Below are 22,557 nucleotides of genomic sequence, written 5' to 3'. Positions count from 1 at the left end.
CCTGTTACAGCCTGTATGGCTGGCATACCTGGCCCTTTATCCTGAACTCTCCAGTATAGGGGCAGGGCTGCCCTTTCCCCAAATGTTCTTCCCTATACAATTCAGCCATTTTGGTTACTCCCCCCCCACCTTCTTAAATCTTTTTCCCTCTTGGCTGCTACACTTGGTTCCCCTTTCTCTCTTGTTTCTACTCCTTCCTCCTTCACATGGCTCAGTGTCATGTCCACTCTAGACTCTCCAAGATGTCTCTGCTTTTGACTGTGCTCTCCTTTTTGTCTACAAGAAACTTTCTTCTCCACCATACCTAAGAGCAATCATTTTTCTCATTCAACAAGTTTTCTCAATTAAGTGACAATCTCCTTACATTTTCTGTGCATCATAGGTATACCAACAAATGCTTTATATGTTTATTAAACTTATACCTAAGTTTTAAGACAACATTTCTTTTATGGGACATCGAATAACCATGAAGTTAAAGGCTATCTACTTGCCCTCAGGTTTTACGACTGGAGGTAAGTCTGATTACAGCTTCTATACTATTCCGAAATTGAAATTGCAAACGTAGTTAAGCTCTTACTCTACTTCATGGATTGTGGTAAGCATTTCATGCATTTTATTTCATTGAATCTTGAAAACAGTCCCATGCGGTATGCACTATTAGTCCTTAAACGTATGCATTTGTACGACATTACTCTTTAGGCACCAGTATCTAAAGCATCCCATGGTTTACGGTCAGCTTTTGTGTGGCAGCCTTTCAGCAGGTAGCCTTTACTTGCTTGCCCCTTTGTTTTTGTGTATGAATGTCTGAGGATTAACATGAACATTAAAGACTGTCTAGTGACTTGGTGGAGGACAGAAGCTGTGAATGGTGAAAGGACCAGCACTGACTCACCTTCTTAGAGCATTCATTACTCCATTTGTACAATGTAGCCAATCTTATCCACATCATAGATTTGTTTTGGAAATTGATTCAACATATTATAAAGTATTCATGATAGAGTGTATGATAAGCACTCGTTTAATGATAGCCTTTATTTTTGATAAACATGAGCTACAAATGGGTAACACACACACATACCACTAGAGGCTTGTGGGAAGATCAAGCTGAAAATAAAACAGTATTTGGACTTAGAATTTTGTGAGGAAACAAATATTTTTGTGTGGAAGAAGTGCTCTTTCAGAGATGCAAATGTAAAGGGATTGGATGCGGTGATATACTTTCTAATTTGGAGTAGAGCTCAAATGAAAACAGGTGGAGGAAAGAGTATCCAAGCCAGGTTTTAGGAACTAGCATGCTGCTGTCTACAGACAGTGGAGAACATGGTACCTGAATTGGGTTAAAAGCTACTATACAGAGAAGAGAAAAAGGATGGTCCAGACCTGGGAAACTTATAAGTAGAAGCTGGTCCTCTTGGGTACAGCATCCAGGGAATTCACATGCTGGACATGCAGTGTGGCCAGGGAATGCACTTTGCAGATGTATCTATTGAAAGAGAAGACTGAAAGGATTGAGAGGTGGCTTAGCAGGAAAAGGCACGGGCTGCCAAGCCTAATGATCTGAATTTGGTCCCTCTGACCCATGTGGTCAAAGGAGAGAACTAACTCCTGCAGCATCTATATTCATGGCATGGCATGAGTGCACCCAAATGTGTGTGTAGCGTGTGCGTGCACACACGTGCACACATACACACCCCTTAAAAAAGACTGAAAGACACAAATGATCTAGTTTTTCTTTGTCTTGCTAACTTTTGTTATTTAGAAAAATATCACAAGAATATGGAAAGTGAGCCAAGCGTGGGTGGCACACACTTTTCCTCCCAGCACTCAGGAGGCAGAAGCAGGCAGATCTCTGTAAGTTCAAGGCCAGCCTGGTCTACAGAGTGAGTTCCAGGGCAACCATGGCTACATAGAAAAACCCTGTCTTGAAAGAAAGAAAAGAAGAAAGAAAGAAAACCTGATTATCTCATTAGATGCTAAAATAAGCCTTTAACAAAAGCCAACACCCCTTCATGATAAAAAACTTGGAAAGATTAGGGAGTCAAAAGACATACCTAATCATAATAAAGGCAATTTACAGCAAATATGCAGCCAACATTAAATTAAATGTAGAGAAACTCAAAGCAATTCCACTAAAATCAGGAACAATACAAGACTGCCTACTCTTTCTATATCTATGCAATACAGTACTTGAAGTTCTAGCTAGAGCAATAAGACAACTAAAGGAGATCATGGGTGATGTGGGAGTGATTTCTTATTAATAAAGAAACTGCCTAGGCCCATTTGATAGGCCAACCCTTAGGTAGGCGGAGAAAACAGAACAGAATGCTGGGAGAAAGAAGCTGAATGAGAGAGTCGCCATGATTCTTCCACTCCAGACAGACAAAGGTTAAGATCTTCCCTGGTAAGCCACCTCATGGGCTACACAGATTATTAAAAATGGGTTAGATTAATATGTAAGAGCTAGCCAATAAGAGGATGGAACTAATGGGCCAGGCAGTGTTTAAAAGAATACAGTTTCCGTGTAATTATTTTGGGGTAAAGCTAGCCAGGTGGAGGAACGTAGCCCGCCGCCCCTATTACAACACATGGGAATACAAATCGCAAAGAAAGTCAAAGTATCACTATTTGCAGATGACAGGATAGTACACATAAGCAAACCCAAAAATTCTACCAGGGAACTCTTACAGTTGATAAATAAATATCTTCAGTGAAGTGGCTGGATACAAGGTTAACCAAAAAAAAAAAAAAAAAAAATTAGTAGACCTCCTAAACAACAAACGGGCTGAGAAAGAAATCAGGGAAACAACACCCTTCTTAATAGCTTCAAATAATATATAATATCTTGTGACAACTCTAACCAAGCAAGTGAGAGACTTATATGATAAAAACTTAAAGTCTTTGGAGAAAGAAATCGAAAAAGATATCAGAAAATGGAAAGATCACTCATGCTCATGGATTCATAGGATTAACATAGTAAAAAATGGCCATCTTACCAAGAGCAATCTACAGATTCAAGCAATCCCCTTCAAAATTCAAACACATTTTTTTTTACAGACTTTGAAATAACAATACTCAGCTTTAAATGGGGAAAAACTAACAAACAAAAAAACCAGTTAGCTAAAACAATCCTGTATAGTAAACGAATATCACCACCCCTGATTTTAACTACACAGCTATAGTAAACAACATGGTATTGGCATAAAAATAGACAGACAGGTGGATCAATGGAATAAAAAATCCAGGCATAAATCCATATACCTATTGACACCTGATTTTTGATAAAGAAGTCAGAATTATGCAATGGAAAAAAGAAAACATCTTCAACAAATGGTGATGGCCTAACTGGATATGGTCAAGTAGAAGAATGCAAATAGATCCATATCTATCACCCTGCATAAAGCTCTACTCCAAATGGAACGAAGACCTCAGTATAAAGCCAAATACACCAAAGCAGATAGAATAAGAAATGGGAAATAGCCTTGAACTCATTGGCACAGGAAAGAACTTTCTGCATAGGATGTTGAGCACAGGCACTAAGAGCAACAATTAATAAATGGAACCTCATGAAACTGAAAAACTTCTGTAAGGCAAAGTGTGGGGGCCAGCCATGATAAGCTAAGTATGGGCAGGTCACCTAAAGGAAGTTCTTTACTTCCAACCATTATCACCTGCCAGAGTAGAACTCAGGCATGGATAAATTTAATAAGAGGCCTGAGTCTCAGTAGTTCACCCTGAAGCAGGGTTGCAGGAAGAACCACAAGCTGAGATTACTCCACCTCCACCCAAGAACAGACCATTCAAAGGAAATGCCTAACATTTCAACTGCTGTAGATCAGAGGCCTGCCAGAACACATTCACCAGAACACCCCTAGGCAAATGTCAGCCAATCAGGGATCCTAAAACCTCAGAAACCCCTCACCCCCACTTTTACTACTATAAAACCCTATTCTAATTGAGCTTGAGGCTAGTTTGCAAACTTGATTAAAATAAAGGCTCTTTGCTTTTACATATGGGACTCGTCTCCTAGTTGGCTTTTGCAGGGACTTTACAGATTTGGGCTTAACAAAAGGACACCGTCAATAGGACAAAATGGCAACCTACAGAATGGGAAATGATTTTCAGCAACTCCACATCTGACAGAGGGGTAATTTTCAAAATATATAAAGAACTCAAGAAACTAGACATCAAACCAAATCATCCAATTAAAAAAAATTGAGCACAGGTCTAAACAGAATTCTCAACAGAGGAATCTCAAATGGCTGAGAAGCACTTAATGCTTATAGTTCAACATTTTATAACATGAATAGTAGAAGCCAAGAGACAGATAAGGAGATTCAAGATGAAGATCAGAAAAGCAAAGCAGCCAACCACTAGAGATACCTTTTATCTCTACCAAATCTTCAAACCGAAAGAGCGAGATCCTGTCTCTATGAATCCTCAGACTCCACACTCCAGTGAGTTCCTGTCTCTTCCCCTTTATATTCCTCTCTCTGACTAGGCATATTGCTCCTGTCTCCACCTCCCTAGTGCTATGATTAAAGGTGTGTGACTCCCAAATATTGGGCCTAAAAGTGTGAGCCACCACAACCTAGATCTGTTTTTGGATCAATCTTGGGTAACCCAGAATAGCCTTGAACTCACAGATACCCATTTGCCTCTGTCTCCCAAGTCCTAGAATTAAATGCGTGTGCCATGTGCCACCACTGCCTGGCCTCTAGTGACTCAGGTTTCACTCTGATCTTCAGGCAAGCTTTATTTACTAAAATACAAATAAAATATCATGATAAACATCCTTAGGGAAGATCAAAACTACTTTGAGATTCCATTTCACACCTGTCAAGAGTGACTAATAGCAATAACAAGGGACAGTTCATGCTGACAAAGATGGAGCAAGAGGAATACTGCTTCCTTGCTGGTGGGAGTGCAAACCTGTACAGCCACTTTGGAACTCAACATGGCAGTTTCTCAGAAAATTAGGAATCAATTTACCTCGAGACCCAGCTATACCGCTCCTAGGCATATACTCAAATGATGCTCCATCCTTCCACAAGGACATTTGCTCAATAATATCATAGCAGTTTTATTAATTCAATTATTATTATTATTATTATTTGTTTTTTGAGACAGGATTTCTCTGTGTAACAGTCATGGCTGTCCTAGAACTTGCTTTGTAGACCAGGCTGGCCTTGAACTCACTGAGATCTGCCTGCCTCCGCCTCCCAAGTGCTGGGATTAAAGGTGTGCACCACTACCACCCAGCAGCAGTTTTATTTGTAATAGCTAGAAACTGGAAACAACCTAGATGTTCCTGAACAGAAGAACGGATAAAGAAAATGTGGTATGTTTATACAACAGAGTATTATTTAACTGTTAAAAAAAATCCTGAAATTTTCTGACAAATGGATGGAACTAGAAAAAAACATCATCCTGAGTGAGGACATTCCGATTCAGAAAGCCAAGTGTGTATGCACTTATTTACGAGTGGACGTTAGCTGCAAGGTAAAGGATAATCAGGCTATAATCCACTGACCCAGAGAGGCTAAGTAAGAAGCAGGGCTCAAGGGAGGATGCATGGATCTTCCTGGGAAGGAGAGATAGAAAAGATATTGCGGGTGGACTGAGCTGTGTGGAGACAAGAACAGGAAGAACTGGGATAGGGAGAAGGCTGAGGGAGCCAGTAACAGGGAGAAACAACGGGAATCTGGGGGACATTTCAGGGATGACTTAGAAACCTAGTGCAATAGAAACTCTCAGAAATCTATGAGGGTGACCCTAGCTAAGACTACTAAGGGGGGGGGGGGATACAGATCTTGAACCAGTCATTTCTTATAATCAGGCAAGACTTCTAGTAGAGGGATTGATATACTCATCTAGCCACAAACCCTTCAACCTACAATTAGTCCTGTCTCTAAGATGTGCCACAAGAGGGAGTCCGTGCCTGATACTACCCGAGACCAAGAACCAGAGCCTAGATAGCCCAGAGATCTACGATAGAATCCAACACGACTGGAAAAAAAAGTCGATGAAATCATTCCTAATGATATTCGTAAACAAGAGCCTAGTCGGAGAGTCTTCATCCAACAACTAATGCAAACCGATTTGCAGAGAGCCACAGCCAAACAATAAGGCGGAACTCGGCAAGCGGGGAGTCAAGGACACCGCAAGAAAACCCACAGATTCAACTAACCTGGGCCCATAGGTTTTCTCAGAGACTGCACCGGCAATCAGGGAACCTGCATGGGGCTGACCTAGACCTCTGCATATTATGGCTGTGTAGCACGGTCTTCTTGTGGGAATCCTAACAGTGGGAGCAGAGGCTGTCTCTGACCCTTTAGCTTGCATTTGGGACCCCTTTCTTCCTACTGGTTGCTTTGCCCAGCCTTAACCTGAGGGGAGGTTCCTAGTCTTATTGTAACTTGATATGCCATGTTTGGCTTGATGTCCCAGGAGGCCTGCCCTTTTTGGAAGGAAAACGGAAGAATAGTGGATGGTGGGGAGTGTCTGGGAGGGGAGGAGAGAGGGGAAATTGCAGTCAAGATGTAATATATGAGAGAAGAATATATTTTCAGAAAGATTGAATAAAAGAATGTGGAAAGTGCATTTAGAAACTTGAGAATTGGTGAGAACAGTTAAAAACAACTATTGAAAAACCAAAGTTCCTTCATTTTGTCTTTCACCTCCATCTTGCATCTTGTGTGAACTATTTTTCATAAAACATTCTAGTCCTCAGAAATGGATAGGGGCAAAAGTAACAGGGTAGCCACCTGGAAAGTATAAATAACTGCCGAATGTCCCCACCCAAAGGTCAGCTGATAAGAAAACTTGACGAGTAACAGGCAAGGTTCGAAAATAAAATTTCTGAAAAGTCCCTAGACACAAACCAATCAGGACTGAACCTCTCACCCCACACCCTGCTAGTGTAACTTTTCTGGGCTTTGCCTTGAAACAAGGCCGTCTAGAAGGGCAGGGTACCTCCTCTTGCTGTTGTGCCGTCGCCAGTTGCTTTGACAAGGTCCCTGCTGGCTTGTATTGTGCACACAATAAACCTTGCTTTTACATTTTGGTGAGTCGGTCTCCCTGCTGGTCTTTTGGGGTCCCCACACACTGGACACCACATTGCATGAATGATTTAGGAGGGCAACCCCTTTAGCAAGGGCAAAGGCAAGAGGTAGAGCAAGAATGAGTGAATCCTAGAGACGGAGGCCAAAAGTCTTGTAAGAGTGAAGGCAAGAGAAACAGAGGTGATGAAAACTTCTGGCAGGTGGCCAACGAGACAGTGACAGTATTCACTGGGCTCAAACCTTTGTGAGGGAGGCTAGGGACATGATGCTTCTGCATGTAATGTGTATAAAGTACAATGCCTTAGATCAGATGTCCCAAATACAGATGGAAAGGTAGAATGGAGTGTAAGTAAATAATCTACTCTTGGATGTGGAAGAGGAGAGGATGGGATTGGGACGTGGGGTGGGAGTGGTAGTGGTAGAGAAGGGGAGGGTGGGGAGAGGCTGTGGTTGGGATGTAAAATAAACTGATTAATTAAAAAAAGCAAGTTGTTACTGTTGTTCCTTTTGGAGACGGAAAGGCCGCACATGCGCAGAAGGATCACTGGACTACAATTCCCAATTTGACAAAAAGCTACGCATGCGCAGGACATTTTTTCCCCCAGACTCACCTGGATCCCCCTTAAAAACAGGAAACGCCATAACTCGCCCCTTTTCGTCTCGTCACCCCCCCCCATTAAAATTTACCCACGTGGGACCGCCGTGCGTCTCGTGTTTTCTCTCCAACCCCGCAGAAAGACAAACAGTTACAGTTACAAATGTAATTTACTTTAGACACATATGGAAACACCATGCAGCTAAAATCGAGGTGCACAAAGCACATCTACTTCCTGCATGTTCTGTGAAGCATTTCAGGTGCAATGCATTTACTTAGCAGCAGGCTCATACTTTCTGTCCTAACGTGGAGAAAGAGGACACCATTTCCTTTCTTCCTTCCCTCCTTTGTAATAAAGAACAGGGCATGGGAGATGGAGAGACTTTAGAAGTCACTTCTTCAAGTGCTTTGCCAGAACCTGTTTTTATCAGTGCACACAAACCCCTTTGCTTGATTGGCAGCTGGTAATCCTCTTGTAAGAATTAACCAAGCAGCTTTATCTATAAATACCTTGCATTTGCAGGTGTGAGGGACAAAGGTGCAGTCACAGGAAGGAGAGACTGTCTTCCCACCTGCCTTTTTAATCCGAGGTTAGTCCCTAAAGCATTTGCTAAGCTTTCACATTCTTGTCACATTCCTAACATCCTAAGGAAACCAAAGAAAGCAACTTTTCTTAGAGGAATAAAGAAGTTGTGCTGGGATTTAGTTTAGGATTACTATTTTAATGCTTCATTAGGTGACACTTGAGTCATTCTTAATAACAATCACAGCTGGAACTCAAACTTTCAACAGCAAAAGTTTTGCATTTATTTATTTACCTTTTAAAGGTTGTTCGAAAATTTTATACATGTGTAGTATTGCTTTAAGAAAGTCCATTCCATCCCCCCTCCTTCCTGTCCAGTCCCTCTCATATCCCCAAATCCCTTTCCCCTCACTCTTTCCTGTATTCTTTTTAAAGTCTACTTAGGGCTGACAGTATGTACTTAGTGCCATCCACTGGAGCATGAGCAACCAACCTATCAGAGATCACGTCCCTGAAGCATACCGATGCCTTGGTCCCCACCAGAAGCCATCAGTTTCCTGTAGCTCTTCAGCTAGGGGTGGGAGTTTGGTTGGCTTGTTCTTTTGTGTTGTTGTTTTTTGAGACAAAGTTTCTTTGGTGCCTGTCCTGAAACTAGCTCCTGTAGACCAGGCTGGCCTCAAACTCACAGAGATTCACCTTCCTCTGCTTCCCGAGTGCTGGGATTAAAGGTGTGCGCCACCACTGCCAGGGAGTTGGCTTGTTCTTATGCAGGTCCTGTGGATATAAGTCACTGCCCCTGTGAGTTCACGCATCCAACAGTGTGGTCACGACTGGAAAACTTTACTGTTGCTGCACTCCTACTTCAATTCTAGCTCTTAACGATCTTTCCACTTCCTCCTTCAAGGTGATCCCTGATCTCCTCCATGAGAGTGGGAGTGCCGTAGATGACCCCTGTAAGGCTGAGCATTCTTGCTATCTTTCTTTTTGTTTTTAATATTTATTTATTATGTATACAATATTCTGTCTATGTGTATGCCTGCAGGCCAGAAGACGGCACCAGTCCTCATTACAGATGGTTGTGAGCCACCATGTAGTTGCTGGGACTTGAACTCAGGACCTTTGGAAGAGCAGGCAATGCTCTTAACCGCCGAGCCATCTCTCCAGCCCTCTTGGTATTTTTCAATATGCTAAAGTGCTATTCATATATGATCGGCACCTTGGGAGGGAAATTGGTGTATCGGATCATGTTGATAGGGTCACAGTTGTGGATTGTTTGACTTTCTTTTAAAACACTTTATATCACTGCTGCATGATGATGTGATCTTTAAAATTACTAAAATGAACTCTTTGTCCTGTTGTGCTGAGGCACCCCTATAATCTGAGTATCCAGAAAGCTGAGGTAGGAAGGTGGTGAATTCAAGGTTGGTGTGGGCTTCATGGCAAGACCCCAATACCATGAAACAAAATCAAAGAAACAAATGGAAGATCTTTGGCTTTCTTTGCAAAACAAAGGTAATTTTAAGTGGTGGAATTTAAATTCTATGAATTTAGAAAACTCAGCTGAGTGAAAATCGGGACTGAGGTGGACAAGACTGAAGAAGCAATGCTATTGTACACATCTGCAGCCTATAATGATTAGTCGTATGCCACCTTGAAATGGTTAGCTGTATGCCACCTTGTAACAATTACCTAGTATGCCACCTTGTAACAATTACCTAGTATGCCACCTTGCCTTTGCAGAAGATAATAGTTTGAATATTATTTCTTTTTGCTTGTTGATTGTTTATTTGCTTTGTTTGCTTTTGTTTTTTCAGGACAGGATTTCTCTGTATAGCCTTGGCTATCCTGGAGCTCTCTCTGTAGACCAGGCTGGACTTCAACTCACAGAGATCTGCCTGCCTGTGCCTCCTGAGTCCTGTGATTAAGGCCTGTGCCACCACTTTCTGGCCTGAATATTATTTCTGAAAATTAGAAAAAACACTTGATTCCTTCTATACAGGATGGTGCCTTCTGAGTGAGGAAAAAGCTGGTCAGTATCTCACACCATTTCTCCGTGTCTGTTAATTCTCTGACTGTTCCCTAGACTCTTTTTCTAGTTGTGAAAGACCTGGATAAATCCAGACCCCCCTAGCAGGAAAAAAATAGAGCCAAAAATCTAAGAAGGGAGGGAAAAATCAGAAATCTAGGATTAGAGCCAGTTCAGTGGCTCTGTTTCAGGATCTAGCTGAAGATAAAGTTAGATTGTAATCTTGAGAATAATCTTGAGAAACAGGGAATTGCCCCTTTGTGATTATCACTGGTATTTTTGGAATACTCTGTTTCAGGAACTAGCTGATTATAATCTTGAGAAACAGGGAATTACCCCCTTGTGATCATCACTGGTATTTTTGGAATTTTCTATGACGTCCTCCCTTTGGATTACTGGGCTGTGGTTTCTCCCCTTAAAAGCCCCTTCTCCCAGTTACTCAGGGTCGAACAACTCCCCTGCGTGGGTTATGAGTCTCGGCCCCAGTGCACTGGTTCTTGTCTTGTCAATAAACCTCGTGTGAGTTATCCCAAGACTTAAGTGAGGGTCTTCCCCCACTGGGAGTCTTTCAGTTGCAAATGCAAGAATTGAGGCAGGAGACTTCTAAAATGAGATCTCAAAATGTTTGATTTATAGGTTAAAGAGGCTTATAACAATGGAAATAGTTGGCTCATTAGGCCACGGTGCTCTATTGATGTTCTCAATTGTGCTGCAGGTAAACATGTAACCTAAAAAGCATGTGCCTGTTCCAGAGGATTGCCGCCTGACAATTCATTCTCAGATAGACATATGCAGGAGATTCATGAACTTGGGTAACTTTCACATGCTCAGTTTGGTGAGTGATGGTGTTAGACCTCAAGAACTGAGACAGTTCCTTTTCCTAACCCGCAGTGCATCATTTTAGTCTTTTCTGGGGTTATTTACTCCATTCTAAACACGTCAAGAAAAAAAAAAAAACAGTGGGACCTTGAAAAACAGAATACGCCTTTTTCTCTCTTTGGCCAGGAAGAGATGGATCATCTGTTAAACTATTAGTAGTTCACATTTCAAAGCCACTGGTATTTCTACATGCAGAGGTTTTGTTTTCCTGAATTGAGAATTTGTGGTGAAGTAATCAATTTTCAAGTTCCCTGAAAACAAATTAGGCAATTTTGACCTTTGCTCTACTTAACTGATTTTTTTTTCTGCATCTTTTACTAGGTAATTTTAGATTTTTGACTTTGGCTGGCAGGACTAACGTTACATAAAATTCTCAAGTGGTTCAAGTCTATACTTGGTGCTGTCCCATCTGTTCTTCTACCACGTGGCTTCCCTGGCTAGACTGACATTCTCTTCCCACCATAACAACCCACACAGACTGTTCTCAGTGGTTCTGTAGCCTTGAGCTTTTTCTCTGTCCTCTTGGCTACCTGTGGCCTTACCTATCCCTTTGGGCCTTATTTACTGCTTCTTGTTGACACTAACTATTTTTTTTGCAAATTAATCTATGCTGAAGAATTTATGGTTTATAGGATCCTATCTTTCCAAGTGATGATGTTTTATTTTGATATTTCAAAAGTACACTGCCAGAAACATCATGTTGTAATTATGAGAAAAAAATATTAATGGCAGAAACTCTAGACTCGGGCCTAAGCCAGTTGGAAAGATAACTTCAGGGCACTAAAAGGCCTTTGGGTGGCCTCAGATTATACATTTTAGATACTTGCTTATTTCATTCAGGGCGGATCCCTGATATTCTCTTTCCATTTGGTTTTGCTTTATTTCTTTTTTCTTTCTTTCTTCTTTTCTTTTTTGAGGCAACATCTCACTGTGTAACCCTGGGCTGTCCTGCAACTTCTATGTAGAACTGGGTGGTCTCATACTCACAGAGATCCATCTGCCTCTGCCTCCTGTGTTGTCATTAAAGGCATGTACCATCAGGTTTAACTCTATTTTCACTTTTTAACTCCAAAGTCAATGAAATTATCATGAAGATCTATTTGTTAGTATCCAGGCACACCCTGTACCCCGAGTCATGCCTGCCTGCATAGCAGATAGAGTACCCTGTCCCTTTAAGAGGCAAGCTCTGCCCACCCCCTTCTCTCTTCCTTTCTGCCTTTCTCTCTTTTGCTCTCTCTCTCTTTCTTTTTCTCTTTCTCCTCCCTTCATCCCCTCCCTTTCTCCTTTCTACCCTCTTCTCAGTAAACTCCACACTCATGCTCTGTCTGCATGGTATTTTGTCACCCACCATGGTTCTCACTGCCATGGGACCTACCAAGGTCCCAAATTAGGCCATATCATACATAATACTATGGCCAAGAAGGACTTTAGCCACCTTATTTTCTTTGCAAGTACTATAAATGTCTGATGGAGGAAGGTCATTGGTTAAATTAAAAGAAACTGCTTGGCTCTCATTGGTTAGGAGATAGGTGGGAGGAGTAAACAGAACAAAATGCTGGGAGGAAGAGGAAGTGAGCTCAGACTCGACAGCTCTCCACTGGGGAGCAGACGCTTCAGAGAGAGATGCCATGCCCCGCTCCCGGGAAGACACACGCGATGAAGCTCCGACCCAGGATGGACTTAGGCTAGAATCTTCCCGGTAAGACCGGTGCTATACAGATGATAAGAAATGGGCTAGTCCAGGTGCGAGAGTTAGCCTAGAAGAGGCTAGGTAGAAATGAGCCAAGCAGTGATTAAATGAATACAGTGTCTGTGTAATTATTTCGGGTAAAGCTAGCCAGGCAGGCGGCTGGGGTGTTGGGGACGCAGCCCCGCCGCGCGCTCCATATTACTACAAATGTCTCTTGTTTATAATTGCCTGGTGTTATGCCCAAATCCACGAAGTTCCCCAAAAGCCAACAAGGAGACTGAGTCCCATATGTAAAAACAAAGAGCCTTTATTTTATGCAAGTTGCAAACTCGGTCTCTCCACATGTCCAACATATTGGAATAAGCAGAGAGCCCGAGCTCAGTTAGAATTGGGTTTTTATAGTAGTAAAGGTGGGGGTGAGGATTTTTTGAGGTTCAGGATCCTGACTGGCTGACATTTGTCTAGGGGTGCCCTGGTGAGTGTGTGCTGGCAGGTGATCCTATCTACAGCAGTTGGAATGTTAAGCATTTCCTTTGGATGGTCTATTTTTTGGTGGTGCTTGGCTAATCTCAGTTTGTGGCCCTTCCTGTAACCAGGTATTGCTTCAGGGTAAACTACTGAGACTCAGGCCTCTATTAAATTTATCGATGCCTGAGTCCTACTCTGGCAGATGATAATGGTTGGAAGTAAAGAACTTTCTTTTGATGATTTGTTCATATTTAGCTTATCATGGCTGGCTCCTTCACTTGGCATGTTTTATCTAAGCAGCAAAGGCTATTTATACACTCATAATTATAAATATAGGACTGTTTGTTTGCCATCATAAATTCACATTTTCAAGAGTCATATTAAGACTATTTAATATTAAAATGAATTACTATTCAAGTTTAATATTTATCTTATTAAAAAGATAGCAGGTAGCTATATATCCAACAGAAGATTGATATCTAGCATATAGAAATGCTTAAAAAGAGAAAACACCCTGATAAAAAACTGGACTATGGATTTGAGCAGTGAATTCTCCAAAGGAGAAGCAGTGACAACTGAATGCTGTTGTTTAGCTAGACCGATGTTGAAGTATTTATGTTTATACCTATAGACAAGCACCACTCCCAGCCTTGTTCTGAGAGGCCAGAAGGGTCTGAAAGAAGAATTTCATGGCTGTACCAGCTGCTGAAAATAAATGGCAGACGAGAGCTCGGTCTTAAACAACACATTTTTTTCCAGCAGATTATTTTTTATTACTTTATAAATAATATCAATCAAAATTTCCACTTCCTCCCCTCCTCTCACTTCCCTCCCACTCCCCCACTCCCCCATTCACCCTCTCCCCCTTCAGTCCTAAGAGAGGGCAGGGTACCTTGCCCTGTGGGAAGTCCAAGGCCCTCCCCCCCATGCAGGCTTAGGAAGGTTTGCATCCAAATAGACTAGAGTCCCAAAAAGCCAGTACATGCAGTAGAGACAAATCCCAGTGACATTATCATTGGCTTCTCAGTTTGCCCCAAATGTCAGCCACATTCAGAGAGTCCAGTTGATCCCATGCTTGTTCAGTCCCAGTCCAGCTGGATTTGGTGAGCGCTCATTAGCTCAAGCACACTGTCTCAGTAGGTGGACCAACCCTTTGTGGTCCTGACTTCCTTGCAGAGCTACAGTAATGAAAATAGCTTGGTATTGGCATAAAAACAGAGATGTTGACCAATGGAATCTAATTGAAGACCCGGATATTAATCTACAAACCTATGAACATCTGATTTTTGACAAAGAAGCTAAAATTATTATACAATGGAAAAAAGAAAACATCTTTAACAAATGGTGCTGGCATAACTGGATGTCTACCTGTATAAAAATGGAATAGATCCATATCTATCACCATGCACAAAACTCAAGTCCAAATGGATTAAAGATCTCAATATAAATCTGACCACACTGAACCTGATAGAAGAGAAAGTAGGAAGTAGCCTGCAATATATGGGCACAGGAGATCACTTCCTATGTATAACCCTAGTAGCACAGACAATAAGAGCAACAATGAATAAATGGGACCTCCTGAAACTGAGAATCTCATGTAAAGCAAAGGACACAGTCATTAAGACAAAAACCGAGAAGATCTTCACCAACCCCATATCAGACAAACGTCTGATCTCCAAAATATATAAAGAACTCAAGAAACTAGACATTAAAATTCTAAATAACCCAATTAAAAAATGGGTTACTGCTAAACAGAGAATTCTCAACAGAAGAATTTCAAATGGCTAAAAGATTCTTAAGGACATGTTCAACTTCCTTAATTATCAGGGAAATGCAAATCAAAACAACTTTGAGATACCATCGTACACCTGTCAGAATGGCTAAAATAAAAAACACCAATGATAGCCTATGCTGGAGAGGATGTGGAGTAAGGGGAACACCCATCCATTGCTGGTGGAAATGCAAACTTGTGCAAAACCTTTGGAAATCATTGTGGCGGTTTCCAAGAAAATTGGGAATCAACCTATCTCAGGATCCAGCAATACCACTCTTGGGAATATATCCAAGAGATGCCCAATCATACTACAAAAGCATTTGTTCAACTATGTTCATAGCAGCATTATTTGTAATAGCCAGAATGAAACAACCTAGTTGCCCCTCAATGGAAGAATGGATAAAGAAAGTGTGGTACATTTACACATTAGAGTACTACTCAGCAGTAAAAAACAATGACATCTTGAATTTTGCATGCAAATGGATGGAAATAGAAAACACTATCCTGAGTGAGATAACACAGACCCAAAAAGATGAATATGGTATGTACCCACTCATTAGTGGATTCTAGCCATAAACAAAGGACATTGAGCCTATAGTTGGAGATCTTAGAGAAGCTAAGTAATAAGGTGAATCCAAAGAAAAACATATATAGATCTCTTGGAAATTGGAAGCAGACAAGATTGCCAGGCAAATTTGGATACATAGGGGGTGGGAGTAGAGTGGGGGGAAGGGGAGAGGGGGAGATAGAAAGGAGAAGGGGAGGGTTGGGGAGAGCTTGGGGAAGTGGGATGGTTGAGATGGAAGAAGGATGGATATGGGAGCAGGGAAGGAGATATGTTAATTAAGGGAGCCATTTTGGGGGTGGCAAGAGGCTTGGCTCTAGAGGGGTTCTCAGGTGTCCATGGGGATGTCCCCAGGTAAAACCCTGGACAGTGGAGGAGAGGGTGCCTGAACTGGCCTTGTCCCGTAGTCTGACTGATGACTATCTTGAATAGAACCTTCATCTGGCGACAGATAGAGACAGAGACCCACATCAGAGCACTAGACTGAGCTCCCAAGGTCCAGTTGAAGAGCAGAAGGAGGGAGAATAAATAACACATTTATATAAACTCTTCTAAGGCTCAGAGAATACCATGGGCGAGAAGGCAGCAAACAATGTAAGACCTGGAAGACAGGGGAAAGGGATGTAAAGCACCATCTTCTAGGCAAGATGCAGATTTTTCATTTCTTGATGCTACCCTGAATCTGTACAATAATAGTGTAACCCGCCTGCGGGTCAGTTATTCCTGGGTTGTAACCCGCCTGGCAGGTCAGTTATTCCAGGGTCCCGAAGAGGCACTATCTGAAAAGACATGGGCGGGTAAGAGGAACGAGGCCAAGCAAGATCTGTTGTCAAAGCCTCCGTTTATTAGCGTAATGGTTGTGGCTTATATAGCCCCTGGATGAGGAATTTGGCTTGGGATGGGGGCAGGGGCATGGCAAGGGCAGGAAGGGACCTTGCCGGGTCAGGCAATGGTCACTAGTCGACACTTGGTCATGAGCAGGTCACAAGTCGACACACCAAGTGTTCTCTATGCAAGCAAAATCGTTCCTTTTGTGATTCCAACCACAAACAATTCTCCAGATAGTTGGAATGTGGGGTGGGTTCCGCTAACAGATAGCTCTCAAGATAGTTGGGTGTGGGGTGGGCTCCACCAACAAACAGTTCTCAATACAGTTGGGGTGTGGGGCTCTCTGCAAACATCCCCAGGACAATGGTCCCCACTATGCTTTTTGGGAAAATGGCTCCTGACAGAATAGGTCCATCAACAGTCAAGCATGAATGAAGGAAGCCTTAGTGAGTCCTACCCCACACTGCTGAATGATTTGTTACTGATAGATTCAGGGAGAGGGACTGTTGTTGCTATCTAGTGTGTACTCACTAGTGACCCCACCAAGCTCCAGTGGATAGTTCCAAATTTAATTAATAAAAAAGATGACAGGGGTGTTATGGGAATTCATTCAGCCTATAGACTTTAAGATACCAGCCCACTAGTGTGTGGTCTGAGGTACTATAAGCACAGACAGGAAACATCCTCGCCCCCCTTTTTCCTTTTGCTTGGTTGGTGGTCAGAGTTTGGTTCACAACCCCAGTGTCCACAGAACAGAGGAAGGCAGCGGCTTTCTTTTATGAGTGATCCCCAACAAACATTTATTATCTTTTACTACAGGCTCTTGTGGACCTCTTTTTAATTGCACAACACAGGGCTTGTGAGGTCCTATGTCCACACAGATAAATTATGCGTGCCCTGAGTTATCTTAAAATATTTTAATGTATTAGTATCCATCATGGCTGAGAATCATAGCAAAAAGCAGATATAGCAGCAGGAAAACTGAGAGCTCACATCTTGAATCATCACAAGGAAGCCAAGAGAGCATGCTGGGAATAGTGTGAGGCTTTACAACCTCAAAGCTGGCCCTCAGTGACGTATGTCCTCCAACAAAGCCACACCTCCTAAACCTACTCAAATAGGGCCACCAATTGTGGGTCAAGTATTCAAACATCTGAGCCTATGGGAGCCATTCTCATTTAAACTACCACATTCTGTTCCCAGAGGCTCATGGTCATATCATGATGCAAAATGTATTTAGTCCCAACTCTAATATCCCCTAGAGTTCTTCATTCTCAATACTACTTGAAAACCCAAAGTTGCTTCTGAGATCCAAGGCAGACTATTAATTATAATCTCCCATAAAATAAAAAGACACTTATTTCCAAATAGATAATGGTTTAGAATATACATTATCATTCCAAAGTGGAGAAACAAGAGCATAATGAGGAAATACTGGACCAAGGCAAGACTAAAACCACAAATACCTAATTATCTAGCTCCATGTCTGATATCAAAGGGCTTAGATAACTCTAGGCTTCCTGTTTTCTTGTTTGTGACTTCTCTCTCTTTCTCTCTTCTGGTTGGTTCCACTCCCTCTGTGGAACGCTTCTTCTTGGCAGATACCTCATGGTATCTCCACCATCTTGGGGTCTCCACTGCAGCTCAGGTTTCACATTCACAGTCTCTCAGGACCCTCATGCAAGGACATCCCTGCCACCCATTGCCTGGCTTTAGTGACACTCTGAAATCATGGAGGAAGATTCTAAAACCTGTTTACTCTTGCATTCTTACCTCACGGACAGCACTGTCAAGTTGACTGTCAGCTTGGGGTGGACTCTTGCCCCCTTGAGTGTTATTTTTGGTTGCTTTTGTCGTTTTCTTAGGGAGCAGAAAGTGTGCTATGGTCTTACACAAGCAGAATGGCTGGGTGGGGTCTTGTCCTGAGTACTCTCTCTATTTGATTGCAGACGAAGCCTCTCTTTAGCCTCTTTATGTCTTTCATGACTCTTTTTCTATTTAAAATGCACATTTTATATTTTTCTATCACCTTTTCTCCTTTTCTTTGTAAACCTGCAATTAATAACCATGAAACAGAGTCAATACTAGGCTGTCCTGAAATATCTTCCACCAAATAAATTTTAATCCATTGCTTGCCTTAGGAGAGTTCTTAGGGAATGGTCAGAAAACAGCCACAATATATTTTTACTTGAAATTTTGTATATATGTGTGTTTTCACCAATCCTAAAAGCAGCTTTGCCTGTAGTTGGAGAGGGTTGTTATCCTCAGCTCCCAAGCTGGATTTGATGTTTTTTTTAATGCTAATGTAATGCTGTTCACAGTTTCTGCCACATGAGGGCAGCATAACCACACAAAGACCTGATGTCTGCCTTGCCCTTAACCCATTCCAAAGGAAACTCAGAATTAAAACACAGATGAAAATATTGTAACAAATACACCAATAAAAATATTCTTCCAGTCAAATACCTTATTAAGTGGATATGTAATTTGTATTAGAAAAGAGGTCACAATTAGAAATTAAGAGTATGGGGTGGGCAAGATGGCTCAGTGGGTAAAGGCACTTGCTGTTAAGACTGATGCCGTGAGTTCAATTTCTGGAACACATATGATGGAAGGAGAGAACTGATTCCCACAAACTGTCCTCTGGTCTCTGCCACAAGCAGTGGTGTGTGTGTGTACGTGCATACACACATGTGTGCGTATATACACACACTAAATAAATAGCCATTTTTTTTTAAATTAAGGGATTAAAAGAAAAACAAAAGAGTTCAAAAATTAGGAAGTTCTTTGTCATTGACAGGTGGAACCTTACATAACCTTTGACCCCTAGTGTTAGGCAACCCAAGATGACGTCTTGGGCCAGTTACTTAGTATTACTATTTCTTACCTATAAGATCAGAGTAATCATGTTATGATTTTATAAGATTGGCAGGGATTAAATCGGATAATCCAGGTAGATGAGCTTGCTCTATTCTACATATTAATAATCAATTTGCATTAGTGATTTTAATTCAATCAATGCATTAATTAATTAATTCCATCAATGATTGATCTGCATTAATTATACTCACTAAATACTGACTCTCTTTTTCTTTTGTTCATTTTGAGGTGCGATCTCAGGTAGCCCAGTTTGACCTTAAACTTTCTACATAGCTGAAGCTAGCCTTGAACACCTGATTCTGCTTCCACCTTCCAAAGGCTGAGAATTTTCAGGTATGGATGGAGCTCAACGTACAGGAAAGAATTTGAAGGAGCCACTGAGCCTGTATTTTACTTGCTCATAACAGTTCCGGATATAATACAGTGGAGGGAACTGTTTGCGAGGAGGAGGGAACGGCATGAAGACGCAGTGTGGATCACAATGCTCCCACCTGTGCTGATACGGAAGAAAGTTGCTTTTCAAAGACTTGAATGGTTGCACTTTGATTATTTGGTAATAGGGTGATGATTCCTTCTTAGGAACTAACCTGTGTTCTATGTTAACAATGCCATATTGAATACGATCCTGAAAGGAATTTAAGAACACAGAGAGATGCAATTCAGAGGCAGGAAACATAATACTTTCTCAGTTTGTTCAGCCCTTCTGTTGTTAGTCTAGAGCAATGTCTTCAAGCATCTTATTTGATGGACCTGAGACAGCGTGTTTGACCAAGGAGACTGAATTGTGCTGGATTTTCAATCCATGCATAGTGATCACTTAGTAAAAACCTAGGAAACTTAAAAAGTGGCTTAGACTTTCTGGGGATAAATTTTTAGCCAGGAAAGAGAAAATAAAAAATTGACACAGTAATGAAAAAGTGGCAAGTCAAGCTAGAATAATTAGGAAGGACTGGGTGGATGCAGGTTTTGGATATATATAGATATTGAATATATATATATATTTGCCTATATATCAATGTATCTATATATCCACATAACCATATATAGATGGATGGATAGATAGATAGATAGATAGATAGATAGATAGATAGATAGATAGATAGATAGATGGACTTTGTTTTTATTTTTGTTTTTTCTAGACAGGGTTTCTCTGTATAGCCCTGGCTGTCCTGGAACTCACTCTGTAAACCAGGATGGCCTTGAACTCAGGGATCAGTCTGCATTTGCCTCTTGAGTGCGAGGATTAAAGGCTCATTTTACCACCACCTGACCTTGAGCATGGTCTTAAATGTTAATTAGGAATTGGAGAACAGGAGGAAGAAAAAAAAATATAGGTAGGTGTAATGAGCACCATTATAAAATTCGTGTGTTGAAGTCCTAATTATAAACACATACAGAGGAAAGACCTTGCGAAGACACAGGCTTTAGAAAGCCGTCTTCAGGCCAAGGAAGGAGACGTGAAAACAATCTAACGGTGTCAACACGCCAATCTCAGTCTCCTGGCCTCCAGTGTTGAGAGAATAAATTCCTACTTTTTAAGTTGTAGTTTTGCAGTGCTTTGTTAAGACAGTTTCACCAGTGCAGGGGAAAGTGGCGAGCAGGGCTATGGTCCCCAACAGTCACATCCTTAGAGGGCCAGAAAAAAATCAGTGGTTTGGAGCTGGAGAGACGGATTAGCTGTGAAGGGCACTGTTGGTCCTGCAGAAAATCCAGGTTGGGTTTCTAGCACCCACACAATAGTGGGGATCTCATACCCACTTCTGACTTCCCCAGGTATGTGGTGTACATACTTGTATGCAGGCAAATGCTTATACGATTCAATAAAGTAAATAATTCTAACAATAAAAAGTGAAACAATAATCATCTGGTGTTAAAGAACTGTTGGCTTCTTCAGCAAGCACACTAATGTGACATCGTTCTGGAAGAGGTGGGAATTAGCCCGGTGGGGTCTAATCACAAGTTTGGAACAGAGATGGAGCTGCACACATCCTGTTTCTAGAACTGAAGCTAGCAGTGGCCTGAAGGGTCCTGTGGGAGACTGAAGACAGCAGCAGGGTCTGCGGCCGCGGCTCAATTGGTGGAGTGTTTGTCTAACATATAAGAGCCCACAGCTTCAAATCCCAGCACCACCTAAGTCAGGCAAGGGTGCCACACACTTGTAATCCTAGCACACAAGAGGTGGAGACAGGAGGATCAGACTTTCAAAATTCTCCCTAACTTGCTATAGCTAAGGGTAGCTTGGATTACGTGAAATTCTGTCTCAAAGAAGGAAGGGTGAAGAGAGAGAACAAAAACCACCCCTGCTGTGAAAAACAGAAACGGAGGGAGTGCAGACATGAATTAGTTATTTAAAGTCAGAAGAGAGCCTCTTTGCCAGCAAAGGGACTTTCTGAATCCACTGAACGGATTTTAGGGCCATAGAGGTACCACTGGTAACACAAGTGTCTGAAAACAGAGCTTGTCCCCAAAGGAGGTACGTAAGGGAACAGGCTGCATTCAAGGTTAAGAATGTTGATGCTAGAATTAAGATGAGCCACGAAATCTGTGAGAGAGTAACGAAGGGTGCAGGGACAAGCCAGTGTGTGTAGATTTGGGAACAGGAGTATCTACCTACCGCATCATTTACAACGCTGGCTGAAGTGGTGCATTCCGTCAATGCCATCACCTTCTCTTATTCTAGAGATGTGGGAGACTCTGATAGAAGCACCACGCTTGTGTGATCAGTTTAAGGAAAGTACAGAGCAAGCCATCACGTTTCATGTTTGGGTTAATATTGAAGAAATGAGGAAAAAGTGAATATCCATAGAAAGAGAACCAGTTAAGACTAACAGTTCGCTGGAGACAGGCTCTGAGCTACAACCAAGGAAGCTGAGCTTCTGGCTGGCTTTCATTTTCTGTTGCTAATAATAATCACAGTATCACAGGCAGGTATTAAAAAAAAAGATTTATTTATTTTTTTCTCATGGTGCCGGTCCAAAGACTGGTAAAGGCTTTCTTCTTAGCAGGGTCCTGACATGGCACAGGGAGTTACTTCGTGAGAGACAGGAAAACGTGTGTGTGTGTGTGTGTGTGTGTGTGTGTGTGTGTGGTGTGTGTGTGTGTGTGTGTGTGTGTGTGTGCTCTGGTTTCATTCCTTCTTATAAAGCCACAAGCATTCAATCATGGGAATTTGGCCTCATGTAACCCTAGTTACCTTCTAGGGGCCCCACTTATGAACACCATGGCAGGATAAAGTTTCCACCCTCTTAATACTTTATGATGGGGATTA

The sequence above is a fragment of the Microtus pennsylvanicus genome, chromosome 10, assembly GCF_037038515.1.
Source record: "Microtus pennsylvanicus isolate mMicPen1 chromosome 10, mMicPen1.hap1, whole genome shotgun sequence".
In the NCBI taxonomy this organism is placed as follows: Eukaryota; Metazoa; Chordata; class Mammalia; order Rodentia; family Cricetidae; genus Microtus; species Microtus pennsylvanicus.
This window is presented reverse-complemented; position numbering follows the sequence as displayed.